Source organism: Lathamus discolor, chromosome 4, assembly GCF_037157495.1.
Source record: "Lathamus discolor isolate bLatDis1 chromosome 4, bLatDis1.hap1, whole genome shotgun sequence".
Lineage (NCBI taxonomy): Eukaryota > Metazoa > Chordata > Aves > Psittaciformes > Psittacidae > Lathamus > Lathamus discolor.
In genome coordinates, this window is record NC_088887.1 from 2,543,545 (window position 1) to 2,555,456 (window position 11,912).

Sequence of the window (11,912 nt, forward strand, 5' to 3'; positions counted from 1 at the left end):
ATATTTGATGATTTCTTCAGTTATCTGCAAATGCTAGACTCGAGTCTCCCAGAATGGGACTGGAGCTTTCTCCAGCTGTGGCTTCATGTCAAAATTTAAATGTAGCCTTTTTTTGTCCTTTGGGAAGCTAAAAAGAGGTTGTTTAAGTTCATTTCTTAACTAAATTAAGACCTGTGCCCTTACCTGTTACTCTTACTGTCCAACCCAGATGACATCAAGAAGGGCCAAAGCCTATTTTGCCAAACACTGACAAAATATCCTGTCAGTCCTTTCTCCTAGATCCCTGCAGAAAAGACTCCCATTGGACAGTTACAGCTATCCTCAATGTATAACGGATCCCTTAAACACATGAACATTTTACTCCTTTCTGAACAGATGGCTACGACTTAACACCATGATTTATTGAAATACTTCATTACTCTATCAATCGCGAACATCAGTATCTCGAGGAAAGGAGACAAGAGGCAAAGAGTAGCAACTTCAACTCAGTATGAACGGATAACACAGACAGCAACAGCAAGTTCAAAATTATCACTTTGCTGTAAGACCACACACCTGCCATCTCCTGGAACAAAACATGCCCTTCCGAAACACCATCCTACCCTTAGTAGCCTGTCTCATCAGAAAAGATGATGTGCACAGCCAACACACCCTTGTTCGATTGGAGCATGAGATATATTAATGAGAGCTGTTCTCAATGAAAACCAAGAAAAAGCCTGATTGTCTTACTAGAAATGTCCCAGGACATGCAGTAAGACTCAGTCATACTTACATTCCTGCAGGTGGCAACCTGCAGACTTGAGATATACAGAATTGATGGGAGGAGTGAGAAACAACTGAACTTTATCCCCTGGCCACTGTGGCTTAATAGTGGGGAAAAACATGAGGCAGCAGAAAACTGACATGATATCCAACTAAGGAATGCATTTATGGTCAGGGTAAACTAGCATAACCCATGGGGAAAAAGCCTTGCCCCCTTCCCTAGCCCAGTCACTCATCTTTACCCCTTCACTGCTTGTCCCTCTGTATTACTGTAGCCAACTCTGGAAGAGTGAAATAAATAGTACTGGGAACGCAATCCATGGTAGACTAAATGCACCTCATACACAAACACATAAGATTAACCCTGGTTATTTCTCCATTTATGATGTAAGTGATCTCCCTTATACAAGAAAGGAGAACAATAGGATGAGGACTAGAGGCTGGCACGGGAGAAGGAAGACACACTGTTCTTGCCTATTTAAACTGTAGTTGCATTATTCTCCCACTTGCAAAGAGAATAGGATTAAAATTACTGACCATGATTAAGGACACATTAGCTTTTAAATCCCTAGATGCCTCCTGAATTTTAAACAAATAAGTTAATTATGGGCCAATGGATGGGGGAAATACCAGAAACCAAGAATAAAAGGGAAAGCATTTGGAGCCTCATGCTATTGCTTCATTTCATTGTTCATTAAACTCAGCTGTTCACATCTCAAGAGAAAACCTGTATATTCTAATGTTAAGAGGACACTGCAGCATTTGTCATACATTTAGAATTATCCTTGTGTTTTGTGGCCTGGCTCTTACTTATCTTCAACAGCACCAAACTCCTTCCCCTGCCACTCCATGTATTTTTGGAGGGGTCTCATGAGACCCCACCTGGAGTACTACATTTAGATCTGGGCTGCCCACAATAAGACAGATAGATCCAGAGAAGGGCCACAAAAAACTATCAGAGGGCTGGAACATCTCCTCTATGAAGGGAGACAGAACATTGGGTTGTTCAGCCTGAAGTGGCAGCTCCAGGTAGACCTTATGGCAGCCTCTCAAAACATAAAGGGTGCTTTTAAGAAAGCTGGAGAGACTTTTTACGAAGGTCTGTGATAACAAGACAAGGACAGTGGTTTTAAATAGAAAGAGGGTAGGTTTAGTTTGGGCATAACAAGTTGTTTATAATGAAGGTGGAGAGGCACTGGAATAAGTTACCTAGGTAAGTTGTAGATGCCCCACGAGTGGAAGCGTTCAAGGTCAGGATGGACTTTTGACCTCTAAGGGCTTGGAGCAACTTTATCTATTCAAAGACATCCCTTCTCATGGCAGCAGTTTGGAAAAGATGATCTTCAGTGGTCACTTACACCCCAAGACATCTGTGAATTCAGTATGCTTCCCAATTTCCAAAGTAAAGTTTCAGTTGCCTTTATTGGTTAAGTAGATACATGCACATTATACGCATTTATCTGATTATTTTAGTGACTGTCAGTACTTCACTTATTCAGACCATTCTTACGCTACATACAAGACGTCAGAGATCAGCCTAGAACAGAAATCAGGATCATGTAATTTAACTGTTTCATACTAATTACCATCCTATTTACTTGGGGTATATTTCTTCAGAGTTATCAGAAGGTGTTTAACTCAAGACATGAGTTGAGCTTCAAAGGAAAACTTGTAGTAACTTAACCACAGGCTATTGAGTCCTCCAAACAACTTGCTTAACCACCAACTGTTTCATCCCAACAGTTATTCTCCTCTCCTATCATGAACCTGCACAGACAACAGCTGAGACCAGAGGTGAACATAGGCATGTTAATAACATGTGAGCATATCCCACAACTCAACTTCAATGGCAACGTACAAGCAACTGAGCTGCATAACCCTTCAGCATGAAATAAAGATTAGGGAATACAGAAGCGGGCAAGTTATTATAAACCCACTTTCAAAGATTTGGCTTATCACAGACACCATTAGTTTATTGTAATCCATCAACTTTTGGAAGTGCTACCTAATCCCCCCAGCTAGAACCACATAAAACCCTTCAGTAACAGCTTTCCCTTGGCTCCCTACTGTTTTTACTTCTCCCATAGCCTTCAGTGGAAAGTTTCCATTAAAAGATTTACCATATTTTAATCAAATACAATAATTATGAAATATAATAGGCTACACATTTATGAGAAGTGCTAGTAATATGCAGTTTTATTGCACTATAATAAGCAGCCAGTAAATTACAGTAACTTTCAGCCAAGTCAAATGATCTGGCTGTGCCTGATTAGTCAAGGACCTAAGTTAAGAACAAAAGAAGAATGGTATCCGAATGTTAGACTTAAATTAGAAAGTTGCTGCTTTCTCTCACATAGCAACAAAACATGACAGCATTACAAGGCAAATACCAGGCTGTGCATTATTAGTTCACAAGAATCATTCCAGTCAGGGCCATAGTGCATGGAATTATTCTGCATTTTAGGTCACATGTACGAACATTCATAGTTGAAAGGCTACAGTAGCTTCCAAGTCACTGTAATCATCCAAAGCAAAACAGAGCTAAAAAACTCCATGCTTTATATTTTTCTCACCCACCTGAAACCTTTTTGAATGCAGTAATTTCAATTTGCTCACTGAATAAATTCTGATATTAACCATAATACAACTTTTTAATGCTCTGTATCAATTATACTAGCTACCATGCACATAGAAGATTTAAAGTCATGGCTTTTTATGAGCCAGTATTCTGTCCAATAGATTTTTTTGTCACATACCAAGTCTGACATTTTGTAAAAGCAAAAAAGCTACTGTTTCCAACTACCTAAAGGAATATCCATAAATGATGCTTTTAAGATCTTGATCTAATATCAGAGCTGCTGATACGATTTAGTTTTGCACAATGTATAATAAACCTAATTAGGTATAAACTTTACTGCCACCAAGACATGGGGAATGAAGAGGGAGCAGTACTTAAACTGTCAGATTTAAAAAGATTCAGCCTTGTCTGAAAGTAAAAGTACCCAAGAGCAAAGGATGTCTGACATCAGTATCTGCATTTCCACCTTAGCACTGCTGTGTATAGGCTACGCCAAACAAATCTGCTGCAATGACTCATTCAAATTAGAGCAATCTGAACACTGCTCTGCTTCCTGCTGATTAACAAGACCTTGGTATTAGAAGAGTTTCCACGTGGCTATCAGACAGCTAGCATAAAGAATAGATATCCTACAAAAAATTTCCAACTCTCTTTAGTCAGCTAAACCAAGTAAATGATTTACAGCTCACATATTCACTGTAAGCCCATAGTAACTTCTGCATCGAGGCAAACTTAACATCTCTCCAACACCAAACATCAACTAATTTTGAAACAAACATTATGGGTCGAGCAAGTGTACATAGAGTACATGTACATGGAATAATCTCTAGTACAAGGAATGATCACCTTTTCTTTCTAGCGAATAGTTAACTGAATAGTAGCCTAAGTAAAGCCATATCCAAACTAGTTACACCTATATACTTAAACTCCATTAAGATACTCAATGCCATTCTGAATTAACTTGAGTGTTTGACTTCGTTCTCTGACAATTGCCCTTTTCTTTATCTTAAGGTCTTCTTTCATTTGTAAAGACAGAGCCGATAGAGGCCCAAACCATGTTCAAGACCGGAGTATGTAATAAGACACACATCAAATAAAATAGAAAATACATTTATCCCTTTCCTTTTGATTCTGGTATTTAATTTGTTTTCCTGTTGACACTACCAACATTTTTAGGTAATGCACAATAACACACAAGACTTCTCAAAGTAGGAAGGCATCCATTTCATCATATTTAATTCCCGTTACTTCTTTTGGCCCATCTCACTTTCATCCTCCCTAACATGCCACTTGTCTGACCTGAAAACATATCACATTTGATCTATCACGGTAAGGCAATTGGTACTATGAGAACCCTCCAAGAATGCCAGTAGCTTTCCAAAAATCAACTTCTTTTACACAACTTCACCCCATTTTATATGCCTATGTCTACCAATTCTATTCTTTCATTACTATTAAACTACTATTCTTGGTAATTTCTACTACTAAGCCTCACATGCTATATCGGCCTCAGTTCTGTAGTTCTCAGTATTTCCATCTGGAGCACTTTTAGAAAGTTGTGTTTATCTACAGCCTTCTGTGTTTTTCTAGAATAAAAACTACTTGTGCATTATGTTACATGCAACACTAATTTTATATCTTCATACTTGATTTACATCTCTTCCTGTCCACACCACTGATATAACTGTTCCAAAATAGAAATTAAAGAAAAAAAGACATCATATGAAAACAGTTAATTGTACTTCAACAACTCAAAAGAGAGGCAAGAAACCCATTAACACCAAATTCTAACATGATATTCACCCATATTCCAGCAGGATATTACAATTATGATTTTCTCATGGCACTGACATGTTCATTGCTGATGTCTACAGATTCTTCTTCCAAACACTGGAAACAAGATGCATCGGCTGCTCTAATCGGTTGCTAGGAGGGTAAGCAACCCACTACGATGAACTGAAGGAACGATGCCAGTTCACTAAAACCCAGCAGCAGCACACTAAACTAATCCCATTATCAACATCTTGACAAAAATCAAATGAACAAGTGCGCAATTATTTTAATTGTTTCCTTTTCACATAAGGCATGTCAAAAGCTATTAGACCCAATCTATTTACAAAACATTTACTGAATTAATAAGATTTTCTATTCACATAAAACATCAGAGGTTACAGCAATCACACTCTCAGCCCTTGATAGGGGGCCCAATAAAGCTTTTCAACCAGAATAACTTTCTGCTTATTAAAACAATTCTGTGAGACGGCTGTTGGTTAATTTCAAACATTTTTGCGCAAGACAGGGTTTTGGAAGGCCGTGCTATTCACCTGGTTATCGTGAAGGCATTAAAACTACTTCCCCTACTGCCCTTTATTGACTCACCCCAGCCTTGGGCAGGTCTTTCTGGAAGAGGTACACTGCTCACCCCCACCTACCCAGCTGCAGCACTACATACTTCTGACACTATGGTTACAGTGCTTTCTTACCTCGTTTATAGAGCCTATCGTAGGTATAAGCAATGTTGTGCAGGACAAACATAGAAAGCTGATAACTTTAGCAGCTCACCTGAAAGTAGAGAGGGCTTGAAGGTGCACTTGAAAGAGTAATATTGTGTATTAGCTATTTCCAGTACACCTAGACTGAAAGACTGAATTCATTCTACCCATGTTACATGTAGTCACCTTTTTTAACAGACTACTGCATGGTGCGAACATGCAAACGGGTAAGTGGCCAAGTAGCCTTTGCAATGTGTTCAAACCATGCAATGGTAATAAAGTTTGGACCTCCAGGCTGTGCTTAGGATGTGGATAAGATAATTAACTAAGAAGCGCGTTGAAATCGTAATGGATGACAACTATAGAATAACTTGCACTATTAGTTAACTATTTAATAAACAAAAACCAAAGATGCAGAACAAAAAGACCCATTATGTGGTCACCCAAGTACTCGCCATCCAAACGCAACTTGTGATCTCTGATACTAGTCAACTTAATTTGGGCCCTATTGACTCACTTATAAGACAAGTTCTTTTGGTAGGAAACAGACCAACTGGAAGGACTTAAGTTTCTGTTAGCAATTACTTACAAGGCAAGGTGACTATGCAATGTTTGTGTCATTATGTCCATTTTTATTTAGTAAAGTTATTCTTTGGGTCTTGCTGCAATTTTGAATTAAGACATCAGAAGAAGAGCAGAATATTTTCCAATACTGAAAGCACAAGAAAACCAGACTTTTTCTTTTCTTTTGTGACATTCAAAACCACTATCAGATCTGTTTCACATATTAACTGGACAAGAGTAAACAGTCTCACAAACCAAGCGAGATCAATGCCACTGAAGTAAAAAAAATTCACATTGGAAAAGGTCCACTTCATTCCAGTTTCTTTCACAGCTCTAATTGCTCAATGAACCTGTTGTAGCATCAAATCTTCACTGGGCATCTTCTTCCACTATACCCTGCCTTAAAACCTCCTATATCAACAGTGCCAAACAGAAAAAAAGGCCTAATGTTCCTACAGCAGTCCTCATGTCTGACTCAACCCTAAATATATACATTTTGGCTGCATAATTATCCTTATTTCATCACTAAGCACTAGGTGGTTGCGAATACGAAAGTTCTAGAGGCAAATATTTTTATTAGAGATTAATATGGAGGCTCCCAAAACAAAGCTCAAAATTTAATACCCAAGAAGCAAAGTAGCATAGAGAAATAGATTCTCTAAAACCAAAGTCATCTCTGCTGCGATTTCAAAGGTAACTTTATACTAGCTTGTTCCTTACGCAGCAGACGCTAGCATGTGACTCAGCACTTACAGGTCAGCATTATACACTAGCAAATAAGACAAACTACATGGTTATTTCTCATGAACATGTGCCTTCCAATACTATCATTTTACCTGTTGCTTAGGTATAACTGAACACATTAAGGCTTAGAAGATACAAGCATCTCCTAATATATACATAAAGCATTTAAGTAAAACACAGACATGTAATTTTGCATATATTTTTTTAACAACCTGTAATTATCAACAATTGCTCAGCCTGTTAACACATGTTTTTTCTTTTTTTTGATGGAAAACTAGTGATTTTTAAGTTAAAATACATAATAGTTTTACAGCAGGTTTTATAGTAAACAGGGAGATTAGTGCACTTAAACCTAAGGCAAAAATAGCAAAGGACAAAGAGTTCAGTAAGGACTGAGAGAAGAGAGATAAACTTGTTTTGAATGAGTTATTGACAGACAGAAGTAATTAAAATTACATTGCTTACTCACAACTTCTCAGCCTAGACAGACACATATGGGTCTATATAAAGCTGAAGATACCAGGTGGTCTGCTTCTGAGATAAGCTACTTAGCAGTAACTACAAAACAGCAAATAAACATATCTTAATGCAATCAAGATGTATTTCACACTTGAGAAGCATCAAAACCAGGAAAATATTCTACATTATTCTGCCAGGACAATTTTTCTATGTAGTTGCTTTTATCTGCATGAAGCAGACACATATGAACTCACAGCTCGTGTACGGTGAGATGCAGGCCAGATACTGATTTATTCAATTGCCTTGCTGTTTCTAAGTATGAAAACACCCATAGGTGCTATCGGGTTACAGCCTTGGAACATATTCAAATTTATCAAGTGTTAACACAAAGCTGAAAAATTAAAAGAATTACCTTATCACTTCTTTAATATTGAAACTACAGTCTAAGCGTTGTGATTGGTCTAAATTAGGGCAAGCAAAGGGAAAGCCACAGATCAGCAATATCACCACATATCCATTGAATTTTGTTGCAGTATAGGAAACAAAAGATTAATGTATCAAGGTGCTACCTAGAATCAATACTCAGTGTCTTCATAGCAACACAAAGTTTTTGTTACTATGAATTATGCTATTAGATTAGAATTATGCTATAAGATAACCTATTTTCTTGGGTTTAATTATAAAATTGTTAACAAAACCCCTCAGATCCATCAGAATATTCATCGGAAGAGTGTAGATAAACTAACGAAGTTATTTTCCATGAAGCCACATACAACTGAAATAGCTCTTCAACAGCATATGCTTTCCTCAGGTTCAAAGCTGCTGTTTTAAACTCTTGTGCATGTACACAATATTCAGGGTAGAAAAGAAATTTTAACAGCCCCATGCAATGGCCTTGCACACTCAAAGCTTATGAAACATGAAGATAAATGCATATTCATTTGGTCCTTTAGGTGGGATATTCATATCACTTTCATTAACTAACCTATGTAGCCATTCTAAGTATCTCTATTTCTTTGATTTAAACACAGCATTGCAAGCGTCCTTTTTTTCCCTTATCCTAAGGAGTCCTCAAGAACTGCTTCCTAGCACAAAAATCCCTGAGCATGCCCCACAAGTTAATTTGTGCTGTGTTTAAAGTTTAACAGGCAGTTTCTAAGTCAGAGACACAACTCAACACGTAGGATTTCTGTGTGCCTGACTTCAACTACTTTCTCAAGATAAAGGTCTGTTTAACATACCAAGGAGAAATCACACAATTCCAAATGCAAGCAATAACTTGAGAATTAAAAAAGCCCTGTATTTATAGTACTTCATCCAGTGGGTTCTGACTTTCACGACCTGTTCTTCATATTGAAGTTTGAATCATCCACACTCACACGAATAAAACCACGAGTTAGTTTCAAGCAATAGAAAGTTGATGTGTGTTTTAAGTAGTCTCTGTGATTGCTTTAGATAGTCCTTTATGATGACCAGCCAACATTCTCTGAGTCACAACACAAGAGAAAGCTCAGTTCAAATCTTTGCAGATCAATGCTATTATGCAACACATGATTAAGCAGCATATTCAGCCTGAAGAAGCCGTATGTTCACAAAAGCTCCCTGCAGATCTCAAAGCAACTCAAATTCTGTTAGTGCCTTGAGAAAAATCACATACCTGACAAAAACACTATGGATCTTATTTCATGCTTGAGGCTTCACGTTAAAATATATTGTCTTCCCAAGCCTTCCATTTTTACATTTGTAACTCAGCTTCAGAACAGTGTTTAAGGAGAATAAATGCAAACAAAAGATGGGCTCTCTTATAATGTATAATAAAATACCTCAAGGTTCCTAGAGGGGGAAAAAAATCAGATAGCAGACTTCTTCAAAATATTCCCTCAAAGGAAAGCAGAAATGGGTTGAAATTGAATTAAAAACATTAGGTTTATATGAAACTGTTATTGTGTGGGCTAAATACTATTTCACTGGGGATACTAGGAGCATTTTGCCATCACCTTGACATTATGCACATAAGCCAGTTTGCCTTGATAACACCACCAGGGATGGAGAACAACCGAAGTCATGGAAGTCTCTGGATCAAGCACAAAACCAGAATGTAGAACACACAGCTACACAGCTGTGCAACAACTAGCCACAGAGCACACTTGTTACTGATCACATGCAATAAGCTACTCCCAACCCAACAGTTTCTTGTTTTTTCCTAGGTTTATGTGCCTTACTAGTGTACAAGTATTGTCATATGCTGAAAGTCATCACTCACTGCATGCTTCATTTCCCCCTTGGATGGGGGAAATCTATAGGCTATCCAATGGAAAAATATCTTCTGTCTCTTGTCAGTGAAAACCCCTCTACATTAACCTGCTAGCACCTATTAACATGGATTAGGCAATAGGAACAGGATGCAAGAACCACTTTAAAGTCCACAAAAAGGTTCACTCTAACTTTTCCAGCAGCAGCTTTTTCCTTCAATTCTCCTTCCAAGGAAGGGCTTTTTGGTAAGTAGCCATTTCTTCTTGTAAGGATAGAAACTGTCTTTTAAAATCATTACAACACAGTTCAATTGTGTTAAGAACAAACTGAAGACAAAGGTATTTTCATACCTGCATTATGAGGATATTTCAGATGCCCCTTTCCACTAGGACCAATAAAGACTAAAATGGGAGGCTAAAGAAAGCAGACAACATGGTAAGGCTATCCTTGACTGCAAGGCAGGCCTCCAATCCAGACAGACCAAATAGCCAAAGAGCTCCTTTGTTTCAAAAGAGATTACATTTTGATCCTTACCATGCTCTCACCCCCAAATTATCACTCACACAAAGCCTTCGAGCATGACAGTGAACACAATCATGCACTTCACCAGGTAAACTAAAGAATTACAGAGCCACAGGCAAGTAGGAAGGGAGATATAGCTTCTGCTTGCACATAACCAGCCCAAGCCATGCCTCAAGCCAAAGCACTCTCCTACTGTTTTTTGTGGCTCTTCAGCCCTGACCTCACATTTGTTTTGCGCTTCGAGTTGGCTCTCCAGATGCTACAGTCAGAAGTACATGCTTAATGCAGTCAACCTCAGAAGTCTGAAGAGGCAGAGCAGCTGCTTACACTCAGGAGATGGTAGCCCTCTCAAATAAACCCTATTTCATGTGGTTAAATTCTTGGAGTCACGTGAAATAATTTAAAGTTAAACAGGAGCATTGATTACAAGCATTTCAAAAGGTATTAAAAGCAAAATACACACAGCATACTTGGAAAGAAAGCACACAAGTTTACTTACCTTTGGAGTATTTGCTGACAGCTCAATCACAAAGGCACAGGAACAGGTCTGTCCACAAGCACAGAAGAACTGGAAGCCACAGGCAACCCTCAACAGGGCATTCTCCCAGTGGGTCTGAGCAGAATAAGCTAAACAAGTCAAAGAACAACAGAGCCCATTAACAATTCAGTGATGGGCAAACACAGGCATTCAGGCTCAAGACAGCCCAAAAAGACAAATACCAGTTCAAGAACTGACCTGGGCACAGACACAGCTTCAAAAAGGAACTCCTGCCTGTGATGGAACTAAAATGGCTCCGGACAGGATGCGGGTGTGGTGCCCCAGGTGCAATTGATTAGGGCAATTAAATCCTATTAGTGCACTCAGAGCCATGACACAATTCTTTTATGTACTTACTGACAAAACAATACTAAAGTAAGAAGTAAAGCATTGGTCTCTAGGGAAAGAGGAAGTTCCCACATTTCAGATATACCCACTCCCCGTATCTTATCTATTGTAATACAGTAAAAGGCCCCAAAAGCTACATCCCTTCTCCTATGACTCCGCTTTCACATGTAAGTGAATAATCATCATTGTTTCTATTTGTATTAATTTCCTTGAGAAAAAATCTTATAAAAAACAGTGGCAATAAAAATGACAAGATGCTTTAATACATTCACCTAAAATTCATTTTCCTTTTAGACTTTTACTTTATAAAATAAGCATTGATTACACCTTAGCAAAGATCAGTCATAATTTTCTTTCATCTAAGCCACCTGGGACCAGTTAAGCCAATCAGCCCAGAAAGCTTTTCTCATCACTGCTGCATTCCCAACCCATTATCTTAAAACTGTTTCTCCTGGGGGTAAAGACAAGATATTTGGGTGCACCTGGCACTTTCTCAGCTACGTAAAGGGGTCAATAACCTCCAGGGACTTCTCTGTTAAGGTTATCATGTTTATCTTACAAATCTCAGAGCTGTTTTTCCAGGTATAGGGATGGGTATCCCATCTAATTCTCTGCTGCTTCTCCCTACTAGGGCTGGTTCCTGCCAGCAAAG

At 38.4% G+C, this 11,912-nt stretch overlaps 1 long non-coding RNA gene across 2 annotated transcripts in view; it reads right to left on the bottom strand.

The window, feature by feature from the left end:
- Positions 1-11,137, bottom strand: part of LOC136012907 (uncharacterized) — a 309,517-nt gene extending 298,380 nt beyond the window's left edge. For both annotated transcript variants that reach the window (XR_010612062.1, XR_010612061.1), the window contains exons 1-2: positions 11,095-11,137; positions 10,874-11,001 (exon numbers count right to left, since the gene is read on the bottom strand). This is a non-coding gene — a long non-coding RNA (uncharacterized LOC136012907). The remainder of the gene's footprint in view (positions 1-10,873; positions 11,002-11,094) is intronic.
- Positions 11,138-11,912: the final 775 nt, after the last annotated feature.